Source organism: Palaemon carinicauda, chromosome 28 (assembly GCF_036898095.1).
Source record: "Palaemon carinicauda isolate YSFRI2023 chromosome 28, ASM3689809v2, whole genome shotgun sequence".
Classification (NCBI taxonomy): domain Eukaryota; kingdom Metazoa; phylum Arthropoda; class Malacostraca; order Decapoda; family Palaemonidae; genus Palaemon; species Palaemon carinicauda.
Window position 1 is genome coordinate 35,679,425 of NC_090752.1, and position 24,662 is coordinate 35,704,086.

General features: G+C 45.2%; 1 protein-coding gene and 1 pseudogene across 3 annotated transcripts in view; one reads left to right on the top strand and one right to left on the bottom strand.

Annotated features, from left to right (window-relative positions):
- The window catches only part of LOC137621498 (hyccin-like), a 226,898-nt gene that overhangs the window by 157,971 nt on the left and 44,265 nt on the right, over positions 1-24,662 (bottom strand). The gene's annotated exons all lie outside the window — the stretch shown is intronic.
- Positions 19,222-21,162, top strand: LOC137621356 (uncharacterized; annotated as a pseudogene).

Sequence of the window (24,662 nt, forward strand, 5' to 3'; positions counted from 1 at the left end):
TTTTTTCCTTTACAAATAAATATTTTTTTTTGCTTGTCTTTTATGAATACAGCATTTCATTTCAGAACCTTTCACTATGATGTCCCTTTCTAAGCCACTGTTTTTTTTTTCAATCTTTCTAATAAGTTATTTATCATAATTTTTTCCTCCCACACTGTGTCTTGCTGTCAGATTGAAGAAATATTCTTTCCCTTTCACCTAATGTTCGGACATTTCTTTACCCAAGTTTGAAACCATCTTATCTAAAGAATACATAGCTTTATAAATTCTACTAATTTCCCAGAAATGAATCAACGGTCATCTTACATGTTAATCCAGCTCTCTCAAGGAAAGGGAATTTAAGAAGGAAGAAAGATTCTAGCTGGGTCCCCTTGCCCAGTATAAATCAAGGGGTGGTGCCCAGTACTCCGTTCTGTTGAACTGTTACCTAGATTTTTGGGTATTCCACCGTTGTATATTTTTTTGTGTAGTGAACGTTGGGTTGTGGTCAGCATTCGGACACTAAGCAGTTTGGGTGTTACCTCTGGCCACAGTCCGCAAACCACTATAATATCAGCCCACTGAATAATTTGGTCAATTGGGAGTTGTAGTTTTCTCTCAACCATTGCCATTCTAGCTCCAGCAAATGATATGGAAAGATCATTTACAAATACTGTTGAGAGAATATCTTGAGGAATGACAGAGGATATTCCATTTATGGCTAGTGCATATAAGGTAACACTTAGCACACTACCTTGGGAACTCCTCCTTTCTGACATTTTCTCTACGATAGTTTCCCCACTCTCACTTGAAAAAATCTAAGTGAAATAAATTATTGAATGAACAATGGTGGCACTCTTCATAATCCCAATGCTGTTTTGAAGCAAAGGCTTCACAAATAGAGGACTAAAGTCGTATCAACACATCAGTCGTTGAATGCATTTTTCTAAATCCACACTGGATAGGTGATAAAATACCCTTCTTTTCCAGGTACCATATCAGTCTTGCATTGACCATCTTCATGATCTTACATAAACAAGAAGTCAATGCAATAAGTCGATAGTTTGCAACTAAAAACTTATCCTTACCCAGTTTTAAAAAGGCTAAAATAATGGCTAGTTCGCAAACACTTGGATAACTATGATCATGCCATATTCTGTTAATAATGCTTAAAATAAACAACTTAGTATTAAGAGATACATGTTTAATCATTGCATATGGAATTCCATCAAGTCCAGGGGCTAAGTCATTACAGGTAGCAAGTGTGGAATCAAATTCTCTTTCAGTAAAAAGAGAATTATATGACTTCCCTTCCTATTGCAAAATTTTTAAAATGTTATTTTCATTAGTAAAATAAATTTTTGAATATACTTACCCGATGATCATGTAGCTATCAACTCTGTTGCCCGACAGAAATCTACGGTCGGGATACGCCAGCGATCGCTATCCAGGTGGGGGTGTACACAACAGCGCCATCTGTGAGTAGGTACTCAAGTACTTCTTGTCAACAAGAACTCAATTTTCTCCTCGGTCCACTGGTTCTCTATGGGGAGGAAGGGCGGGTTCTTAAATTCATGATCATCGGGTAAGTATATTCAAAAATTTATTTTACTAATGAAAATAACATTTTTCAATATTAATCTTACCCGATGATCATGTAGCTGATTCACACCCAGGGTGGTGGGTGGAGACCAGCATACATGTTAACAAAGAAGCTAAGTATCCCGTATTTCATTTTATCAGTTATTCAAAATAACAAACATAAAATAAATAAGTACCTGGTAAGGAAGTCGACTTGAACTATTACTCTGCCTTTTTTAAGTACGTCTTCCTTACTGAGCCTAGCGGTCCTCTTAGGATGCTGAACGACTCCTAGGTGCCGAAGTATAAAGGGCTGCAACCCATACTAAAGGACCTCATCACAACCTCTAACCTAGGCGCTTCTCAAGAAAGAATTTGACCACCCGCCAAATCAACCAGGATGCGGAAGGCTTCTTAGCCTTCCATACAACCCAAAAAACAACAATAAAAAGTATTCAAGAGAAAGATTAAAAAGGTTATGGGATTATGGGAATGTAGTGGCTGAGCCCTCACCTACTACTGCACTCGCTGCTACGAATGGTCCCAGGGTGTAGCAGTTCTCGTAAAGAGACTGGACATCTTTGAGATAGAATGATGCGAACACTGACTTGCTTCTCCAATAGGTTGCATCCATAACACTCTGCAGAGAACGGTTCTGTTTGAAGGCCACTGAAGTAGCAACAGCTCTCACTTCATGTGTCCTTACCTTCAGCAAAGCAAGGTCTTCTTCCTTCAGATGAGAATGTGCTTCTCTAATCAGAAGCCTGATGTAGTAAGAAACTGCGTTCTTAGACATCGGTAGAGTAGGCTTCTTGATAGCACACCATAAAGCTTCTGATTGTCCTCGTAATGGCTTTGACCTTCTTAAATAGTACCTAAGAGCTCTTACTGGGCAAAGTACTCTCTCTAGTTCGTTCCCCACCAAGTTGGACAGGCTTGGGATCTCGAACGACTTAGGCCAAGGACGGGAAGGAAGCTCGTTTTTAGCCAAAAAACCGAGCTGCAAGGAACATGTAGCCGTTTCAGAAGTAAAACCTATGTTCCTGCTGAAGGCGTGGATCTCACTTACTCTTTTAGCTGTTGCTAAGCACACGAGGAAAAGAGTTTTTAATGTGAGGTCCTTAAAAGAGGCTGATTGGAGCGGTTCAAATCTTGATGACATTAGGAACCTTAAAACCACGTCTAGATTCCAGCCTGGAGTGGACAACCGACGTTCCTTTGAGGTCTCAAAAGACCTAAGGAGGTCCTGTAGATCTTTGTTGGTGGAAAGATCCAAGCCTCTGTGGCGGAATACCGCTGCCAACATACTTCTGTAACCCTTGATCGTAGGAGCTGATAGGGATCTTACGTTCCTTAGATGTAACAGGAAGTCAGCAATCTGGGTTACAGTGGTACTGGTTGAGGAAACTGCATTCGCCTTGCACCAGCTTCGGAAGACTTCCCATTTAGACTGATAGACTCTGAGAGTGGATGTCCTCCTTGCTCTGGCAATCGCTCTGGCTGCCTCCTTCGAAAAGCCTCTAGCTCTTGAGAGTCTTTCGATAGTCTGAAGGCAGTCAGACGAAGAGCGTGGAGGTTTGGGTGTACCTTCTTTACGTGAGGTTGACGCAGAAGGTCCACTCTTAGAGGAAGAGTCCTGGGAACGTCGACTAGCCATTGCAGTACCTCGGTGAACCATTCTCTCGCGGGCCAGAGGGGAGCAACCAACGTCAGCCGTGTCCCTTTGTGAGAGGCGAACTTCTGAAGTACCCTGTTGACAATCTTGAACGGCGGGAACGCATACAGGTCGAGATGGGACTAATCCAGCAGAAAGGCATCCACGTGAACTGCTGCTGGGTCTGGAATCGGGGAACAATACATCGGGAGCCTCTTGGTCATCGAGGTAGCGAATAGATCTATGGTTGGCTGACCCCACAGGGCCCATAGTCTGCTGCAAACATTCTTGTGAAGGGTCCACTCTGTGGGGATGACCTGACCCTTCCGGCTGAGGCGATCTGCCATGACATTCATATCGCCCTGAATGAACCTCGTTACCAGCGAAAGCTTTCGATCGTTTGACCAAATGAGGAGGTCCCTTGCGATCTCGAACAACTTCCTCGAATGAGTCCCTCCCTGCTTGGAGATGTAAGCCAAGGCTGAGGTGTTGTCGGAGTTCACCTCCACCACCTTGTTTAGCTGGAGGGACTTGAAGTTTATCAAGGCCAGATGAACCGCCAACAACTCCTTGCAATTGATGTGAAGTGTCCTTTGCTCCTGATTCCATGTGCCCGAGCATTCCTGTCCGTCCAGTGTCGCACCCCAGCCCGTGTCCGATGCGTCCGAGAAGAGACGGTGGTCGGGGGTCTGAACAGCCAAAGGTAGACCTTCCTTGAGAAGAATGCTGTTCTTCCACCACGTTAGAGTAGACCTCATCTCTTCGGAAACAGGCACTGAGACCGCCTCTAGCGTCGTGTCCTTTATCCAGTGAGCAGCTAGATGATACTGAAGGGGGCGGAGGTGGAGTCTCCCTAACTCGATGAGCTGGGCCAGCGATGAAAGTGTCCCTGTTAGACTCATCCACTGCCTGACTGAACATCGGTTCCTTCTCAGCATGCTCTGGATGCATTCTAGGGCTTGATTGATCCTTGGGGCCGACGGAAAAGCCCGAAAAGCTCGACTCTGAATCTCCATACCTAGATAGACAATGGTCTGGGATGGGACGAGCTGGGACTTCTCTATATTGACCAGGAGGCCCAGTTCCTTGGTCAGATCCATAGTCCATCTGAGATTCTCCAGACAGCGACGACTTGTTGGAGCTCTTAAAAGCCAGTCGTCCAAATAGAGGGAGGCTCTGATGTCTGCCAAGTGAAGGAATTTCGCAATATTCCTCATCAGTCTGGTAAACACAAGAGGTGCCGTGCTTAGGCCAAAGCACAGGGCTTGGAACTGGTACACAACCTTTCCAAAGACGAATCTTAGGAAAGGTTGGGAGTCTGGATGGATGGGGACGTGAAAGTACGCGTCTTTCAGGTCTAACGAGACCATCCAGTCCTCCTGCCTGACCGCTGCTAGGACCGACTTCGTCGTCTCCATCGTGAACGTCTGCTTGGTGACAAAAGCATTGAGAGCACTGACGTCCAGCACCGGTCTCCAACCTCCTGTCTTCTTCGCTACCAGGAAGAGACGGTTGTAGAAGCCCGGGGATTGATGGTCCCGGACTATGACTACCGCTTCCTTTTGTAGCAAGAGCGACACCTCTTGTTGCAACGCTAGCATCTTGTCCTTCTCCTTGTAGTTGGGAGAGAGGTTGATGGGAGATGTAGCTAGAGGGGGACTGCGGCAGAACGGAATTCTGTAACCCTCCCTTAGCCACTTCACAGACTGAGCGTCTGCACCTCTGCTCTCCCAAGCTTGCCAGAAGGTCTTGAGTCTGGCTCCCACTGCTGTCTGGAGAGGAAGGAAGTCAGAACTTGCCTTTTGCGGACTTGGAACCCTTCTTGGATTTGCCACGGTGACTGTCGGCACGGGTACCTCCTCTGCTGGAGGTTCTGCCACGAAAGGGCGGGATGAACCGAGTTGCAGGAGTGTCTACTGCTGCAGGACGGAAGGGTCTAGGCACGGAAGGTAAGGTTTTAGCCTTACGTGCAGAAGATGCCATCAGATCATGGGTATCCTTCTGGATAAGAGAGGCAGCCATCCCCTTAATCAGCTCCTCCGGAAACAGACACTTGGAGAGAGGAGCAAACAACAACTCTGACTTCTGGCAAGGAGTGATACCAGCCGATAAGAAGGAGCAAAGATGTTCTCTCTTCTTGAGCACTCCCGACACGTACGAAGCCGCAAGTTCACCAGACCCATCCCGAATGGCTTTGTCCATGCTAGACATGATCAGCATGGCAGAGTCCCTATCTGAAGGGGAAGTCTTCCTGCTTAAGGCTCCCAAACACCAATCGAGGAAGTTGAAGATCTCGAAGGCACGAAAGACTCCCTTCAACAGATGATCCATATCAGAAAAGGACCAGCAGATCTTCGATCGTCTCATAGCCAACCTGCGGGGAGAGTCAACCAGACTTGAGAAGTCGCCCTGGGCAGAGGCAGGAACTCCCAAGCCGGGTTCCTCTCCCGTGGCATACCAGACGCTCGACTTGGAAGCAAGCTTGGTAGGCGGAAAGATGAATGCAGTCTTTCCCAGTTGCTTCTTGGAATGCAACCACTCTCCCATAACCCTCAAAGCTCTCTTAGATGATCGTGCGAGAACAAGCTTGGTGAAGGCAGGCGCAGCAGACTGCATGCCCAGAGCAAACTCGGAGGGAGGAGAGCGAGGGGCTGCAGACACAAACTGCTCAGGATACAAGTCCCTGAACAAGGCAAGGACTTTACGAAAGTCTAAGGAGGGAGGCGTAGACTTGGGCCCTTCAAAGTCAGAGTGCGGCTCATCCAAGTGTGCAGCTTCGTCATCCGATACTCCATCATCCGAAAGCTGAGTAGGAAGTGGCAAAGGCAGAGCAGAGAGCTGAACGGCTGAATCCGGCAGTACGAGTGCATGCGTAGCTGCGGATCCAACATCATGCCGCTGCTGGTCAGTCTGCGAGCTGGCAACAACAAAGGCAGAGTGCTGGTGCGTGGGAGGGGCTGCGGTGGGTTGCGGAGCATGCTGTATGGTATGCGGAGCATGCTGTATGGTATGCGGCGCATGCCGCATGGGATGCGGAGAAAGCCGCATAGTGCTGGAACCCGGCAGCTCTACAGCACCTTCCCACTGCTGATGCGGTAGCTCACGCATGTCAACGGATGGAGCAGCAAGAACATGCGTCTGGCAGGGTGGACTGCGCAGCGGTGGTGGAGCTCTCACAGGTGGAGTGTGGGAGCAGGCAGCCGCAGTATCTGCTGAGCGCACAACCTCGGCGGGTTGTAGGTTAACAGGTGCAGTGTTAACATTCTCAGCATGATACTCCTGCATGAATGCCGCAAGCTGAGACTGCATAGTCTGCAGCATGGACCACTTAGGGTCTACCGTGGTTGGAGCAACAACAGACGGAGCAGAAGCCTGTTGTGGAACCACTCTACCTCTCTTGGGAGGAGTGCAGTCATCAGATGACTGCAGCGAGTCCGAACTGACCCAGTGGCTACACCTGGGCCGTTGGACTCGCTCGGAAGGGACCTTACGTTTGAGCGGAATGTAAGGGCTCATTCGTCTGTTTGTGGATGGGACGATCTTGAACAGATACGTCCGCAACCACTGAGGATACATCCGTGCGCCGATCAAGGCCTGCCGAACCCTTTGGTCCTTCGACATTGCTTCTCCCCTGGGCTTGGGAGCTTGCAAGAGGTCCCGGACTGGGAGGACGACTGGCACGCACAGATGTACCCTCATGCGCAACACTGACACTGACACTTTTCACATCACTAGCACTGATAACACTTCCCACTGCACTTTTCGCTTTCAGCTCTCTGACATCTGCCAAGAGCTGATTACGGTCATTAGCCAATGACTCCACTCTGTCACCGAGAGCCTGAATGGCACGCAACATATCCGCCATGGATGGCTGAGCACTAGTAGCAGGTTCGGGAGTCACCACCACAGGGGAAGGAAAAGGTTGAGGGGCATGGGGAGAGGAAAAATCCACAGAGCGAGAAGAACTCCTCCTGATTCTCTCCTTCTCTAACCTACGTGCATTTTTAAGGAATTCGTTAAAATCGAATTCCGAAAGCCCAGCGCATTCCCCACATCGATCTTCCAATTGACAGGATTTACCCCTACAATTGGAACAAACGGTGTGAGGATCTATAGAGGCCTTCGGAAGACGCCTAGCACAAGTCCTAACACTACACTGCCTGTATTTAGGGACTTGAGACTGGTCAGACATCTTGAATTTAGAAGTAGTCAAGGGGGAATTCCAAAATCTAGCAAAGTTCGTTAACAATTAATCCAAATTAATTCCAAAAGCTTGCTAAGCTATTGATAAAGCTTCCTGAATAGCGAAGGCTAAACTCTAGAGTAAATACATCACCAAATCGTGAACAACAACTCCAGAATCAACAGCGTATCCAAGTAGGTCTTGCCGGCGGCACGACAGAGGAAAAATTGAGTTCTTGTTGACAAGAAGTACTTGAGTACCTACTCACAGATGGCGCTGTTGTGTACACCCCCACCTGGATAGCGATCGCTGGCGTATCCCGACCGTAGATTTCTGTCGGGCAACGGAGTTGACAGCTACATGATCATCGGGTAAGATTAATATTGAAAATTTCTTTTATTCAATGCTCCTTTACTAGTGACCAGGAGCTGCTTCACACTTGCATGATACATTTGATCAGCCAGGGCATTGCTAACCTCAGTTTCTCTGGTCATATACTGTCCATTAACCTTCAACACTGGTGGTGGGTTTGGGGTGAATTTGCCTGCCATCTTTTTTACTTTCCTCCACACAGAAGATGGTGGTGTTCTACTGTTAATGGAGGAAACAAAAGACACCCAAGATTGGCGCCTAGCTTCTTTCATGGCACGACGGAACTGTGCTCTACATTTCTTGTATATAATTAAATTCGCCTCGATACGGTGTCTGCGCAATCGAGTTACAGACCTTCTTGTGGCCCCGTGTCGGGCAGTTAGTTCTGAAGACCACCAGAAAACTGGTCGTTGTTTGAATATCCCTGTTATTTTTGGTAATGAATTGACTCCTGCTGTATCGAGGGTTCCATTCAGCAAGTCTATGGCATCATCAATATTCTCAAACTGGTCTGCGTTCCCTTCAATTTTGCTTAGCTCATAAAATCTACCCCAGTCCGCCTTGTCAAGATTCCATCGTGGAGATCTCTGTAAAGGAGGACCATTGTTGGTGTTTATAATGATTGCCGTATGATCACTAGTATGCCAATCATCTAATGTCCTCCAATCAAAAGGCAATTTGAGCTCACAATTGAGAGAGAGAGAGAGAGAGAGAGAGAGAGAGAGAGAGAGAGATGCATCTTCCAGGGTATATTGCATCTTCCAGTCTTGGATGGTCTGGGATACATCTTGGGTATTTATCGAGCTTATTCTTAAACACATCTACGCTCACTCCTGATATGTTTCTTAGATGAGCTGGCAGCGCATTAAATAGTCGCTGCATTATCGATGCTGGTGCATAGTGGATTAATGTCCTGTGCGCCTTCCGTAGTTTTCCTGGTATAGTTTTTGGCACTATTAATCTACTTCGGCTTACTCTTTCTGATATTTTTAGCTCCATGATGTTTTCAGTAATTCATTTTATTTGCTTCCATGCTTGTATTACCATGTAGCGTTCTCTTCTCCTTTCTAGACTGTATAGTTTTAAAAATTGCAGTCTTTCCCAGAAGTCAAGGTCCTTAACTTCTTCTATTCTAGCAGTATAGGACCTTTGTACACTCTCTATTTGTGCAATATCCTTTTGGTAATGGCGGTACCATATCACATTGCAGTACTCGAGTGTACTACGTACATAAGTTTAGTAAAACATAATCATGTGTTCAGCTTCTCTTGTTTTAAAGTGTCTGAATAACATTCCCATTTTTGTTTTACATTTAGCCAACAGTGTTGCTATTTGGTCGTTGCTTAACATATTCCTATTTAACATTACACCAAGGTCTTTAATTGCTTCCTTGTTTGTGATTGTCTCGTTATTAGGTCCCTTGTATGCATATACCATTCCTTCTCTGTTTCCATAATTTATTGATTCAAATTTATCGGAGTTAAATACCATCCTATTTATCTCCGCCCATTCATATATTTTGTTTAGATCTCTTTGTAGTGAGTTCCTATCTTCATCACAAGTATTTTCTCTACTTATTCTTGTGTCATCGGCGAAACTTCTCACTACAGAGTTTTTAACATCACAGTCTATGTCTGAGATCATAATAACAAACAGCAGTGAAGCTAATACTGTACCCTGTGGCACGCCAGATATTATCTGATCTTCATTTGATTTCTTGTCATTTGCAACCACTATCTGTTTTCTGTTTTGCAGGATTTCTTTTACCCATTTTCCTATCTTTCCCACAATATTATGCTTTCTCATTTTTCTTTCTAATATATTATGGTCTACCTTGTCAAAGGCTTTTGCAAAATCTCGATAGATCACATCTGTGTCTTTTTCCTTTATCATATTTTTGTATATGTTTTCATAGTGTGCTATCAGTTGGGTTTGTGTACTTTTTTCCGGGCACAAAACCGGGTTGACCTATATTAAACAAATTATTTTTAACCAAATGAAATACTCCTAGAGCACTATTTCTAAGGAATATAACTGCTATATATTACCAGAGAAAAAAAGCATAGGAATGCCAGGTTGAACCCAGCTCGCTCACCTATATAAGGTGTCGGTATAAAATACTGGGGCGTGATAATTCACAACCAGAGGTCTCGCACTATTTAGATATCTCCTCTTCAAAATCCCCGCCACAGCGAGGTGCCGTTCAACACTACTACCACTAACCCAACCCACGCCAGTGACGTCACTCCTCATAGCACCCAAGGTTTGGGGCCCATGTTGGGAGGGAAGTCAAGGGAGGGTTCACTGGGCGGCACAGGTCTCTCGCCCAGAAATAGATTTTTCCTTCGTCAAAATCCCTTTTCTGGGCTCCGACCTGTGCCGCGCAGTGAAATAGTACCAGAGAAATGGTCCCAAATCTTGGAACAATACCTGAGGAAGTAAAATAAAATCCAAAATAACAGGTAAGAGAATAGCAAGACATAGTTGATTAAGGTTCACTATGTTCAGGAGGAATCACATTCCCTGCTGCCACTGTAGCAAATATAAGGCTTCCAGAGGTTTTAAGCAGTGGTGCCCAAATACTGTTGGAGACTTCCGGCCTATATATTTAGTAAGTCCAGCGAAGTTCATAGTAACCAACTGAGGTAGCTACAGCTCATATATCATGGACGCGAGGGAGCGACGTGGGAACGATTCCAGGTAGCCCGTTAATGAAATGCAGAATCTTCTGTCTGAGTCCTTTCAGGATGATGGTTCTTCACCTTCTCTAATGAGTAAGGGCCCCGAGGACTGAACGGGAGATATGTTTAAGTAGGCTTCCAGAGTGTTTACTGGACATAAAGATGGGTCCTGCGGAAGTGGGACAATCTTCCAGGGGAACCGTCTGTCCTGGGGGTCCTCATTTTCGCTAAAAATCTTTTGTCAGGGGAAAGGAGTACTTCCCCTGACGAGAGAAATTCAATATGACATGGATCTCTAGACAAGGCTGAAAGTTCTGATATTCTGGCGCCAGAAGTCAGGTTCATTAAGAACAAGGATTTCCTAACCAATGGAATATAATGGCAAGTCTCGTTAAGAGTGTCTGAAGCCAACTTAAGTGCGTCATTCAGAAACCAGGAAACTGAGCTAGGGTGAGTTGATGGTTTCAATCTGGCGCAGGTACTCGGGATGGATGAGAAGTATGAATCTGTAAGGGCAATATTAAAGCCAATTATAAAACCTTCAAGGCTGACTTAATTTGTGGTAATAGTACAAGTCGCTAAGTCTGATTCAAATAGAATTCTGAAGAAGGTTACTGTCAGATTCATAGTCATCGTCTCAACCTTTGAGTCTTTTAAAAACTGGCAAGTTTCATAACAGCCGAATCATACTGTCGAAGGGTGGATCCCCTCTTATCTGATTCTAAAAATAACGTATTAGAGGATCAATATCTGCACCTCTTGAGCTGCAAATTTCATAAAGTCCAGAAAGGTAGGGCATTCTGAATTTGAGGAAGCTAACACACAGCGAGTTGTACTGCTTGTGTTAGTATTGGATTGGGGATCTGTCGAGGTGGAGACCCAGTTCCACCAGAAGGGGAAACCCGTTGTGCTTGGGCCAGATGGGGACTACTAGAGCAACTTGGCCTTTGAAAGTCCTGAACTTGTCTAACACTTTCATCGACAGATTTATTGGTGGGAATAGGTAAATTCTCTCACAAGTGTTCCAGACTAATGATAGTGCGTCTGTGGCGTAAGCCCGAGGATCCGGGCTGGGAGCTACGTAGCACTCCAGTTGTAGTTGGACTTTGTTGCAAACAGATCTATCTGGAGATCCGGAACCTGAGAAAGAATCCAACTGAAGGACATTGAGTCTAGTGACCACTCCGACTCCAGCGGAGTTGTCCTCGAAAGTGCGTCCGCCACTATCTATCTAGAAGAAACCTGATATGTTGGTTTTTGGCTGGAGCCGGTTGCTTAAGGTCAAAAATACCGCCATGGCCTCTAAAACATTGATATGAAGTTGGCGGAATATTGTCGACCATAGTCCCAGGACTTTCGTGTACTGAGAGTATCCCCCCCCCCCCCCCCCCGGCTGTTAGGGAGGCGTCTGTGTAAATGACGAGCTTGGGGGTGGATATTGTAAGGAAACGGATTTGCCAGATTTTGACCTTTGTCCATGGTTGAAGTCTTTTCTTCAGAATTGGTTGGAGTCGAGCCCTTTGTCTCGATACTACTCGTTTTCCTGGAGCACCATACTCGGCTTATATCTTTCAGTCTGGCCTTCAGTAGTATATCTGTTACTGAGGCAAACTGGAGGGCACCCAGGATTCTCTCTTGATTTCTTCTGGAAGACAATTTGTCTTTGAGAAAACGTATTGTGTTTTGCTATATTGTTCCTCTTGGCTGTTGGGAGACAGAGTGTGGGAGCATAGAACCCATTGAATCCTAACCATGAAACTTGTCCTCGGGACCAAACGAGATTTCTCGAAGTTGATTTGGAACCAAAATTGTTGTAAGAGATTATCACTCTGTAGTTGCTGTGAGGCAGTTTTCCTAGTTGAAGCCTAGAAACGGACGAAAATGCCTTGCTTTCGGAACATGATAGCAAACGTCTGCAAGATCCATAGGGGAGGTGACGGCCCCACAGAGAAGCAAGGTCCGCACCTGAGAGATGGTCAGCATGTGAAACTTGTCGCATTAAATGTAAGAATTCAGAAGCGACAGGTCTAGGACTACTCTTCGCTATTCTGAGTCTTTCTTTGGCCCGCTGAACAAGTGATCCTGAAATTACAAACGATTTACTTTCTTTATTGCTTCCTTTTGCAATAAATCGTTTTCATATAAGACTAGCTCTTCCGTTGGATGTTGATGAAAACTGGTTGGTGGAGGGGGCCATTCTATCCAACTCCACCCCAGACCTTTGGAAATTATACTGAAAGCCCAAATGTTGAACGTTCAACGGTTCCGGAAGATGTAAAGTCCTACCCCTACCTGAGAACTCCCAATGATTTGCTGCGGATTTACCTCCTCGGCCTCGAGAGTAGCTGTTGCGAAAAGTTCCTCTCGAGCTAGCGCCTCTGGGGCGCTGGTAACCCTGGAAGGCACCCTGAGTTTCAAAGGTGGGCCTAAGGGCTGGGGAAGTAGCATAGGAGGTAGTTGCTACTTGGGACTGAGGAACCAGCACGTATTGCTGTTGGGGTTGACCCTTCGAAGTGAAAGGTTGACTCCCCTGTGCCACCGGGATGGTTTGAACCACCTGTTGGGACTGCCGGTTTGGAAGGAATGGAAAGATCTCAGACTCTTTCTACCTCGAGATTGGTTGCTGGCCGGTTCGAACTTGTGCTTGGGGACTAAGCCCATCGAACCTTGAGGCTCTGATTGACCCTAGCAGCTCCAGACTGGGGCTTTAATGAGCTTGTTAGGCTCATGTCTGATAGTGGCCTCAGACAAGACATGCCTACAGCAACGACGTCTGGCCGCAAAGAAGTCGTAGGAATCAGACAGTAAGGTTTGAAGTAATGACTTCGTCAAGACCTTAAAAGGTGGTTCTTCTTCATACATTAAAAGAGGTCTTTTCTGCCATTGTAGCCGAGTTGATATGTCTACTCAGGCGCATACAGGCTTCGAGCCCGAGGCATATCAGAGATTCCGGAAGCCTGGGTAGCCACTCACTGAACTGAATGGGAGCACAGTCAGCGCTTAATTTACCCGATGTGAAGGTCGCCGGGGCGTTAGTCCAGCAATCGTGATCCCCCAGGGACAGGAGGGGGGTCGGATGCGTTTCCTTCAGCTGCGGTAACGGCTTGTCCTCGTTTATTGCCTGCTGAGCAAGGTCCGATATCTTAGTGACACACGGAGTAGGGGTTTACTCCTCCACTAGAAACATCGTGTACGGGCTCTTGTGAGGTGTTAACGTAGTGTTAACACACTCCCACTCGTTTAAGGGCCGGACCCAGGTGAACTGAGCCTGCCCCTTTGGGTACATTTTGGTTTCTTTGGGGACCTTGTCAAACATTACGAGTGTCTCCTCGGTAAGGCATGCGAAACCAGAGAGAGGGAACTGTAGACCCGGCGGGTAGAATTCAAAATCTTCTACAGTCCGGGTGCCAAACCCTTCGATGGTTAACATACCATCTTTGAAGGGAGAGCGCAAGGCCCCCTTCCATGGATTGCTTTCGACGAATTCCGGGAGCTTAGAGGCATCCGGGATGATATATTGTGCTGTTGAGGTAGCCCATAACAAATGAGACCCTGTAAGAGGCTATCTGGTTTAGCACTCTCTCTTCCCCCTAATGGGCAATAATTCCATTCAATTGTCAAGTTCACAGAGGCACCAGGAATCTTCCATCCTATAATTCGTGGTGACTCGGTATGTGACACGAGGTTTGAGCCAGTGAGCTACAGAGGTCCGTAATTTATATATATATGTATATATATGGATAAATATCAGCACAACATCGTGTTCAAATAGAAATAAATTTCTACCTCATCCCTGGGATCGGTCGCTGGCCTCTTCTAATGAAAGGTCAGGTTGAAACTAACCATGCCACGAGAGGCCATGCATCAATCTGGAAAGGGTTGCCGGATCGAAGGGAGCCTCCGGGGTCGTAGGTTTCAGGCCGGGCTTCGCTCTCGACCCAAGAGAAGTCTTAACTGGTTTGGTGATTTGGAAGACCTGTGAGTCTTTGGTAGGGCTGGCAGGTAGCTTTAACTTTAGGGACAACGGGACGTGGCCCGACATCAGCCACGTGCTTCCTTGAAAACCCTAAAAGGAAGAGACACAGGGTCTCTTTGCCCTGACACTCCAGGCAAACCCGCCAACCCAGATCTAAAGAGTCGCCAAGGTAGAAGAGACTGCGAGCTCCGAAAGAGGGTATATCGTTACTAATGAACAAGGTAACTCCGTTGGGAATGTAAAATAAATAGATCGAGAATAAATGTTTAAATCGATCAATCACAAAGGAAATAAAATGAAAATCCCAAAATAATATATCCGAAGTTATAATTATAGATAGTAACGACAGGGGCACCTACAGTGTCCCATAGTAGGGTAGTAACCCAAAAAGATCCGGGTGTTCCGAATTCTTAAAATAGACCGGTATGAAACCGGGACAAAAGGCTATGAACAAAATTTCGGACCGGTATAATAACCGGGGAGAAAACTTTCATAAATTAACTGACATTGTCAAAATAATTCCATAAAAGGTGAAGATTATCAATGAAATAATATTGTCATAGCGCGAAATATACTATCCCGTCGGTACTGGGGAAGTATAGAATAACATAAAGATACATAAGTATCCCATAGCAGGTCAGTAACCTAAAGAGATCCGGATGCTCCGAATTCTTGAATTAGACCAATATGAAATCGGGACAAAAGACTATGAACAAAATTCAGATCGGTACAGTAACCGGGGAAAAACTTATCATAAATTAACTGACTTTGTTAAAACAATTCCATAATAAGTTAAGGTTATCAATGAAAAAATATTGTCATAGCGAGAAATATACTATCCCGTTACTACTTGGGAAGTATAGAATAAAATAAAGATACGTGAGTGTCCCATAATAGGTTAGTAACCTAAAAGGATCCGGGTGTTCCGGGTTCTTAAAGTAGACCGATATGAAACCGGGACAAAAGGCTATGAACAACTCTAGGACCGGTTTAGTAACCGGGGAAAAACTTATAAATAAACTGACATTGTTAAAACAATCCCGTAATAAGTTAAGGTTATCAATGAAATAATATTGTCATAGCTTGAAATACACTATCCCGTCGCTACTTGGGAAGTATAGAATAAAATACAGATACGTGAGTATCCCATAATAGGTTAATAACCTAAAAAGATCCGGGTGTTCCGGATTCTTAAAATAGACCGATATGAAATCGGGACAAAAGGCTATGAACAAAATTCACTGCGCGGCACAGGTCTCTCGCCCAGAAATAGATTTTTCCTTCGTCAAAATCCCTTTATTTTCTTTTTTATTACCCTCTCATACACTTTCATAATATGTGATGTTAGACTAACAGGTCTATAATTGCTTGCCTCTAGTCTTGATCCACTTTTGAAAATAGGGGTTATATAAGCTAATTTATGTTTAACATATATCTCGCTCATATCTACACTTTGCCTTAGCAGTATTGCAAGCGGTTTCGCTTATAGCCTTGACAATATCTGCTTCATTAATATCTATATCCGTTAGATATTCAACATTTTCTTCTCTCATTTCTGTTTCATTATTCTCATTCGCGATTCTTGGGGTGAACTCACTCTTATATTTTTCTGCTAATATGTTGCATATTTCCTTTTTTTTTAATCGTTAACCGTCCTTCAATTCTTAGAGGGCCTATTTCTACTCTCCTTTTATTCATCTTTTTTTGCATAGAAATAAAGTACTTTGGGTTTTCTTTTTATATATTTTGAAGTGCCCTTTCTTCTAAGTCCCTTTTTCCATTTTTTTTTGATAGTATAATCTTTTGTTCTGCATTTCCTATCTTACTTTTTATTTCCATCATTTTCCATACTTTTTTTCTTTTGCAAGATTTTTCTTCCATTTTCAAATTTTCTGAAATAAGATCCTTCTGTCTCTTGGTATGCATGTCTGTTGTTTATTGTTTTTTTCGGTACATATTTTTCAAGAATTTTCTCCAGTATTTTGTACAGTATGTCCGTATTTACCTGTATATTATCACTTACGAATATATTTTTCCATTCTTTGTTCAGTTCTTCATTTATTTCTGACCATTTTATATTCTTACTATAAAAATTACATTTTCCATATCCTTTCCAACGATTTGTGCTTTGATTATCTCTGCGATCACTTGCTTTGGAATGGACTATTAATTCTATGACATTGTGGTCTGAAATTCCAGTGTTATACACTATTATTTCTTTAACATAATTCACCTCATTCACAAATACTAGATCTAGGACATTTTCCTATCTTGTTGGAATGTGGTTTATTTGTTGCATATTATGTTCTAATAGCATATCTTGAAGCTTTTCAAATTGCCTATTCTGGGCTCGACCTGTGTCGCTCCATGAAATGCTCCTCTAGCACCATTTTTAAGGCATAGTTATTGCTGAATATACCAGAGAAAAAAAAAAAAGAGATGCATGGAATGCCAGGGATAAACCTAGCTCGCTCACTCTTTGAGTGTCTGTATAGAAAACTGGGGCGTGATTGAACCACGACCATAGATCCCTCACCAATTAGACCTCTCCTTCATCAACACCCCCCCTCTCTAACCCTACATCTCCCCACCCCCATCCTCCTTCCTCCACAACACTTGCGTTGGTCAGACGTGTTTTGTTTTGCTCTGTGTGTTTTGTGTTTTTTGGAAGATGGCTGACGTTTTAGAGATCCTTGCTCCCAAGTTGAGTATTATATTTGTCTATTTGGGATTTCTAGGTAGCGACACTTATTATTCTTAACCGTGTTTGTTTTTTTGTTTTAGCTGCTGGTTGTTCCCTTTCGAGGGTTCGCTGCAGCCATTGCGTCGCTTCCTTGTGATCTCTTTGTTTATCGGGTTTGCATTTAGTTCCTTATACTATTTGTAAGGCCTTGTATATGTTTTGGACATTATTTCATATTTTGGCATGATCATATTTTATTCATTTTTATTATTTTAGCGAATATACCCTTCAGGTTTGTTAGCGCTGTGTTTGATATCCTACTTAGTCGATCCATAAGCAGTTCAGTGGGTAGCTTTCTTGTCAGCCCTTTTATTTTGAGTTCATTTCGGGGAGAATAATACGTTTTGGTTGTTCTGGATCGTTATTTTCCCGATTTCGGAAGACCTCTTGTTTTTTATTTGCCTTATCCCCTTTCCGTTTCGGCTTATTCCCGATTTAGAAAGGTTTAGGTTTAATTTCATTATATATCTCCGTGTTCTTTTCCCCCTAACGTTCTCATTTTGCGTGTTCGCTTTTATTCTAATCATGTCATTTACGTCTGCCATTACTGTATTTATTGTGCTTTTACATACGATCGCGGGAGCTACATGCTTGCCACCGTTTAAGATTTTCCTTTTGTGTTTCGGTGGGTGGCTCCCTCCTCCCTTCGATCACGATGGTCACCTGATTTTGTTCTGGTCTCCCCCTCCACCTCTTGGGTCCCTTCCCCTTACGGCTTCGCCTCCCTCTTCTTTGGAGGGGGTTGGCTTTGGTCACGAGCTCTATGGTAGTAGACAGGAAGTTCCTCGAGGTGGGGGGTTGGTCCATACGCTCCCTTCGTCAGTTCGGGTAGCACTCTCTTCTCGCTTCGCTTTGGTTGGCCACCAGGCGTTTGAGCCTGGGTTTGCGCTCGTCTTCCAACTTCCCCTCCCCCCATGTTATCCATCCATGATGTTATCCTCCCGTCCCGGAGGGCTTGAATATTTTAAATTCATATCTACGTATTGTAGTTGTGTTTCTTTGATCGGTTTCAGACACTTCACTCTGTTCTGATACCGTTCTTTATCCTATATTTGTTAGTTTTTTAAGTGTCGGGGAGGGCGATTGCGGCAGAGCTTTTAGTGTATTTTAACATTGTATTTTATGTTTATATTCATTGCGTTTTGCGCCGGATCTTACGCATGTATTCCAACGTTATTTTTGGGAGATTTTATTTTATTATATTATATTGTGTTATTTCTATGTTCGTTTTTATGCGCCGAAGTTTCACATGCCTTCCAGTGCTTCTTTATTCACCTGTTTATCCGGAGCCTACGACTTTTGAGATTTGATTTTTAGTCTGTTTGTTCTTTCTCGCTTACGTTTCCAACTCCAGTGGGTATCCCGTATTCTGAGAATTTATTTATAATGGTGTTTGCACTTTCTCATTTACTCTTCTCACTCCAGTGGGTATCCCGTATTCTGAGGATTTATTTAAATTTTCGTTTTTTAAGGCGGTTTATTCGTTGACGCATTGTTCGGGGCTCCGGATATAACACTTCGTTAACAGACTTTACATCGGGTTTTTTTTTTACTTTTGAGATTTTTAATTAACTATTTCGTATACCTTTTTTCCGCCGCTAGCGGGTGGTACGTTGTCAGGAGACGGCTTGTACTGCGGTCTTGCAGCAGCCTTGCGGGCATGAAGTATGCCGTTCGCATGCCAGGTGTGCTGTCCCAGTGGGCAATCTGTTAGTCTGGCATCCAGAAGGGTGTGAGATTTGCTATGCCCTGGTCTCTGATTTAATTGGTGATTTGGTATGTATCTTTTCTGTCTGATTTAGACTAGTTTTGCGTTTGATTACATTTATACTGTAATGTTTTGATACAGACGGCTTTGTTTTTATCTTATTTTCCCTGCATCACCTTTCCTTGTTTTATCCGGGTCTTTCTCTTTCAGGCCTCCTCCGCCGTCTAGAGCTCTTCCCTCGCGACCCTAAGACCTGGGTTGGAGGTTTTGGTTGTAATGTTAAGGCCAAACAGCCTTATGTCTTGTCGGAGGAGATGTGTTCCCTCCTTTGCCCAAATGCGAAGATGTCAGCGGCGGTGGCCCCTTATGTGGCAGCTCCGATCATCGTCCGGATTCGGGAAGAGATCCAAGCATTTCCCGATGATTTTGTAGGAGATGATGTTCTCAATGACGTTGCGACCATTAATTTGGACGTCGAGCCTATGGATACGACTGGTACAGGTAGGGTGGTAGGTGAGGCAGGTGATGTTTGGTCTAAGGTTCCTTTTCTTAGTCCACCTCTTTCTCTTTCTTCAACTGATACTTCCTTTCAAGGCTTTCCTAGTACTTCCAAAGCCAAGTCATGTTCAGTTATCCCCAAACTTGAACATGTGAAAAGGTTACCTAAAGTTCACAAGCCTCCCAAAATCCTTAAGTCTATTTCCAGCAAAACTTCTTTGGATGGCCGACGACGACCAGTCTTGGAAAAGGCTTCTCTCACGGCTTCTGATTCGAGGGAAAAGGTTTCTAAAGCCAAGTCTTCGGAATTGGCTTTCGATCCGGTAGCCTTTTCAAGTAAGTTGATGGAGAGAGTGGGCAGCATTGTACAGTCCCAGATTGGCCCTCTTGCTGACCAAATCCAATCCATGAACTCTTTTGGACAGAGGCTGCAAAACCAAGAGTCCATGTTGGAGTCTCTTTTGAGATCCGGCCTCCCACAACAACAGCAGTTTGTGGTTCCGGATGCTTCAAAACTCCCGGCCTTTGTGAAAAGCAACCCATGGAGGTTGGCTCTGCATGCCCCTTTCTCGGAAGGCATGTTAACCATTGAAGGTTGTGGCACCCGGCCGGTGGAGGACTTTGAGTTTTATCCACCGGGTTTGCAGTTCCAATTCCTGGGTTATGTGCGCTTGACGGATGAGGCGCTTGTTAGGGTGGATAAAGTACCAAGGGAGACTGTTATCTTTCCTAAGGAGCAGGCTCAGTCCGCCTGGCTCCGAACCCTCACTGAATGGGAGTGTGTGAATACGAAGTTATCTCCTTACAAAGGCACATATACTATGTTCGTTGTTGAGGAGCTCACTCCTACTCCGTGTACCACCAAAGTGGCGGATCTTACCCTAGCGGTGGTAAAGGAAGAAAAGCCTATGCCTCAGCTTCGAGAGACCGATTTAACTTCCTTGCTTCTTCCGGGGGACCAAGATTGTTGGGTTGATGCTCCGTCGACCTTCACGTGGGGAAGTTGGCTCCAGACTGTGCTACAACTCAGTTTAGCGAACTTCTTCCTCGGTTGCCTGATTCCTTGATTCGGGCAGAGTATGAGGCTCGAGTCTGTTTGAGTAGGTCTCTGAATTCCGTTACTATGGCGGAGATGTCTTCCTTAGTTTATGCAGACGAAGCTCTATTTAAGATCCTCACTAAGTCTCTCCTTCACACCCTTCAGTGTGATCTTTATGACTTCGGTGTCGCTCGTCGTGCGTGCCGTAAGCATGTCTTTGCCGACGCCTGTATCCAGCATGACCCGAACAAGTTGATCAAGGCCTCAGTCTGGGGGGCAGATCTTTTCCCTGAAGACATGGTCAACGTGGTTCTCAGCGAGGCAGCGTGAGTCAATCAGACCCTTCGGGTGAGGTGGGGTCTTGTCCCCAAGAGAAAATTTGACTCGGCTAACCCACAGTTGAGGGGTAGGAAAAAGGCTAGACGATTTCTCCCTTTTCAGGCTTCCCAACCTCAACCTGTGGTTCAGGCTGTGCCTGTCTCTCAGGTGAGACGTGTCCCCCGCTAAAACTCAACCCCAGCAGCAGTTCATGCTATTGAGCCAACCACCTCAGCCTTCGACTTCCTTCTCCACTTCGCCGGCTTTTAACCCTGCTTTTGAGTCTCATGCCCTGATGCAGGGATATAATAGGCAGCCGAGGAGAAGTAGGTCTAGAGGACCCTTTCGCTACAGGGGAGGTGGTCGAGTCTCTGGAAGGGGCCGAGGACCCCGTGGAGGCCAAGGTGGCAGGCCCTCGGAAATCCAATGAGACTCCGCAGGTAGGGGGGAGGCTATACTTGTTTCGCGAGAATTGGACCTTCAGCAGTTGGGCTCAAAGCATAGTTTCCAACGGGCTGGGGTGGAGTTGGATTCAGGGACCCCCTCCATCGGTCGGATTTTTTCAGTTTACAGAGCCGGAACTCATCGATTTCGCACGAGATCTTCTTCTCAAACATGCAATTCAACGGATCAGGTAAATCATTTAAAGTTACAAGGTCGCTTGTTCAGCGTGCCAAAGAAAGACTCCGACAAACGAAGGGTCATATTAGACCTGTCTCGCTTGAACACCTTCATTCAATGCGACAAGTTCCATATGCTGACCGTCTCGCAGGTACGGACCTTACTTCCCCGTGGGGCCGTCACCACCTCTGTCGATCTTACCGACGCCTACTATCATGTTCCAATAGCGCGTCATTTCCGTCCGTTTCTGGGTTTCAAGGTAAGCAATCAAGCTTTTGCTTTCAAGGTGATGCCTTTCGGTCTCAACATAGCCCCAAGAGTATTCACGAACCTAGCGGACTCGGTAGTTCAAGAATTGAGGGCCAAGGGCGTACAGTTGGTGGCCTATCTGGACGATTGGCTTATTTGGGCCAACACCAACGAGGAATGTCAAGAGGCGACAGTCAAAGTCATCAGGTTTCTGGAACATTTAGGGTTCCGAATAAATTTCAAGAAGTCTCGCCTAGTTCCGGCGTCAGGCTTCCAATGGTTGGGACTCCAATGGAATCTGGACACTCACAAGTTGTCGATTCCCCCGAAGAAACGGAAGGAGATCGCAAGGGCCACAAGACTGTTTCTAGGATCCAAATTTACATCTCGGAGAAACCAGGAAAGGGTTCTGGGTTCTCTCCAGTTTGCTTCCGTCACGGATGTTATGTTGAGAGCCAGGTTGAAGGACATCAACCGGGTGTGGCGGTCCAGGGCGAACGTCAGTCTCCGGGACAAGGTTTCGAGAATTCCAGCTATTCTCAAGAAAAGGCTCCTTTCTTGGACGAAAGTCAAGAATTTGGCCAAGTCGGTGCCCCTTCAGTACCCTCCCGCGGCATTGATTGTCCATACGGACGCCTCCCTTACCGGGTGGGGGGATACTCCCCGTTCAAGGAGGTACAGGGCTTGTGGTCAGCGACCTTCCGTCAAATGCATATCAATATCCTAAAAGCCATGGCCGTCTTCCTGACCCTGAAGAAGCTCTCCCCATCGAGGAACCAGCATATCAGGTTGGTTCTGGACAGCGCAGTGGTGGTTCATTGCCTTAACAGGGGAGGATCAAAATCCAGTCACATCAATCATGTGATGATTGCCATTTTTTCCTTAGCAGCAAAAAACCATTGGCATCTGTCAGCGGTACACCTAGAAGGCGTCAGAAATGTCGTAGCCGATGCTCTATCTCGGGTGACTCCCTTAGAATCGGAAGGGTCTCTGGACCGCCAATCGTTCCGTTGGATTTGCCAACAGGTTCCAGGTCTCCTGGTGGACCTCTTCGCCACGAAGACCAACCACAAACTCCGGTGTTACATAGCCCCCAACCTGGACTCTCAGGCTTATGCCAAGGACGCCATGTCTCTCGACTGGAACACCTGGCAGAGGATCTACCTTTTTCCTCCGGTCAACATGTTGATGCAAGTTCTAGACAGGCTTCGGTCTTTCCATGGTCAAGTAGCCCTCGTGGCCCCCAACTGGCCGAAGAGCAATTGGTTTCCTCTCCTAACGGAGCTGGGTCTCCAGCCTCGACGGCTTCCCAACCCGTTGCTGTCTCATACAGTACAAACTCGTAGTGTGTCAGCTTCCTCAGGAATTCTGAGTGCCCTAACTTTATGGACTTCATGAAATTTGTTGCTCAGAAGGATGCTGCTTTCAATCCTATTAACACTTTGTTCTTGGAGTCGGATAAGAGGGATTCTACTCTTCGACAGTATGATTCTGCTGTTAGGAAGTCGGCCAAGTTTCTGAGGGATTCGGATGTTAGAACGATGACTCCCAATCTAGCAGTTACCTTTTTGCGAACATTGTTTGAAGGGGGTTTAGCTGCAAGGACCATTACCACGATTAAGTCCGCCTTGAAGAGAATTTTTCAATCCAGGTTCAATATTGATCTTTCGGATTCCTACTTTGCATCCATTCCCAAAGCTTGTGGTAGATTGAAACCAGCAACTCGACCTGCTGCGGTTTCTTGGTTCCTCAATGATGTCCTTAAGCTGGCTTCTGATACTGATAATGATTCGTGCTCTTACATAACAATCCTTAGGAAAACGTAATTTTTGTTGAGTTTGGCTTCCGGTGCTAGAATATCTGAGCTCTCAGCCTTATCCAGAGATCCGGGTCACATTGAAATTCTTCCGTCTGGGGAGGTCTTACTCTCGCAGGATAGACGGTTCTTAGCTAAAAATGAGGATCCCCAGTCTAGATGGACTCCGTGGAGAATTGTTCCACTTCCTCAGGATCCTTCCCTGTGTCCTGTCTACACTCTCAAAGGTTATTTGCGTAGAACTTCTTCTACATCTTCAGGCCCTTTGTTTATTCGGGAACGTGGCGGAACTCTTTCCCTAAGGGGAATTCTACAACAAATGCTTTATTTTATTAAACAAGCCAATCCTCTCTCGGTTCCTCATGCCCATGATGTCCGAGCTGTGGCAACCTCAGTTAATTATTCCCATAACATGAATTTTGAAGATTTGAAAAGGTACACCGGATGGAAATCTCCTACAATCTTTAAGCGTCACTATTTAAAATCCTTGGAGGCCCTTAAATTTGCAACAGTGGCGGCTGGGAGTATAATTCCTCCGGATAGAGATGAACCATTGTAAATAGGTCCCTTTTTTCTTTTCCCCTTATATTTTTTTATCTTGTCTCCTTATAAGGAGCATATTTATCCTGCCTTGCCTACTCCCCCTACCGTTCTTGTTGTATTTTGGATGTGCATCCTTACCTCAGTTTATATTTTTTGCTTAGAATTTGTATTTTTATTTGGTTGTAATGTCATTTTCATTTTGAGAGTTTACCCAGTTTATGTTTATTTTGTATATCTTATGTTTTATATTTGTAAATATTTTTGTACTATTAAACTCTCTTTTTCCATTATATTTTTTTAGTTTCAGTCTCTTGTGTTTAACTCTTCCCAAGCTTGTACCATTTCTCTGTTATGATTTCAGTGAGCGACGCAGGTCGAGCTCACAAAAGGGTTTTTGACGAAGGAAAAATCTGTTTCTGGGCGAGGAACCTGTGTCGCCCAGTGAACCCACCCTTTCCCTTTTTTCCCTCACCCTGGTTGGTCCAAGCTTCGGGTGCTGGGAGAAATGAGGATGGGGGGTGGGGAGATGTAGGGGTAGAGAGGGGGGATGTTGATGAAGGAGAGGTCTAATTGGTGAGGGATCTATGGTTTTGGCTCAATCACGCCCCAGTTTTCTTTACCGACACTCAAAGAGTGAGCGAGATAGGTTTATTCCTGGCATTCCATACATCTCTTTTTTCTCTGGTATATTCAGCAATAAC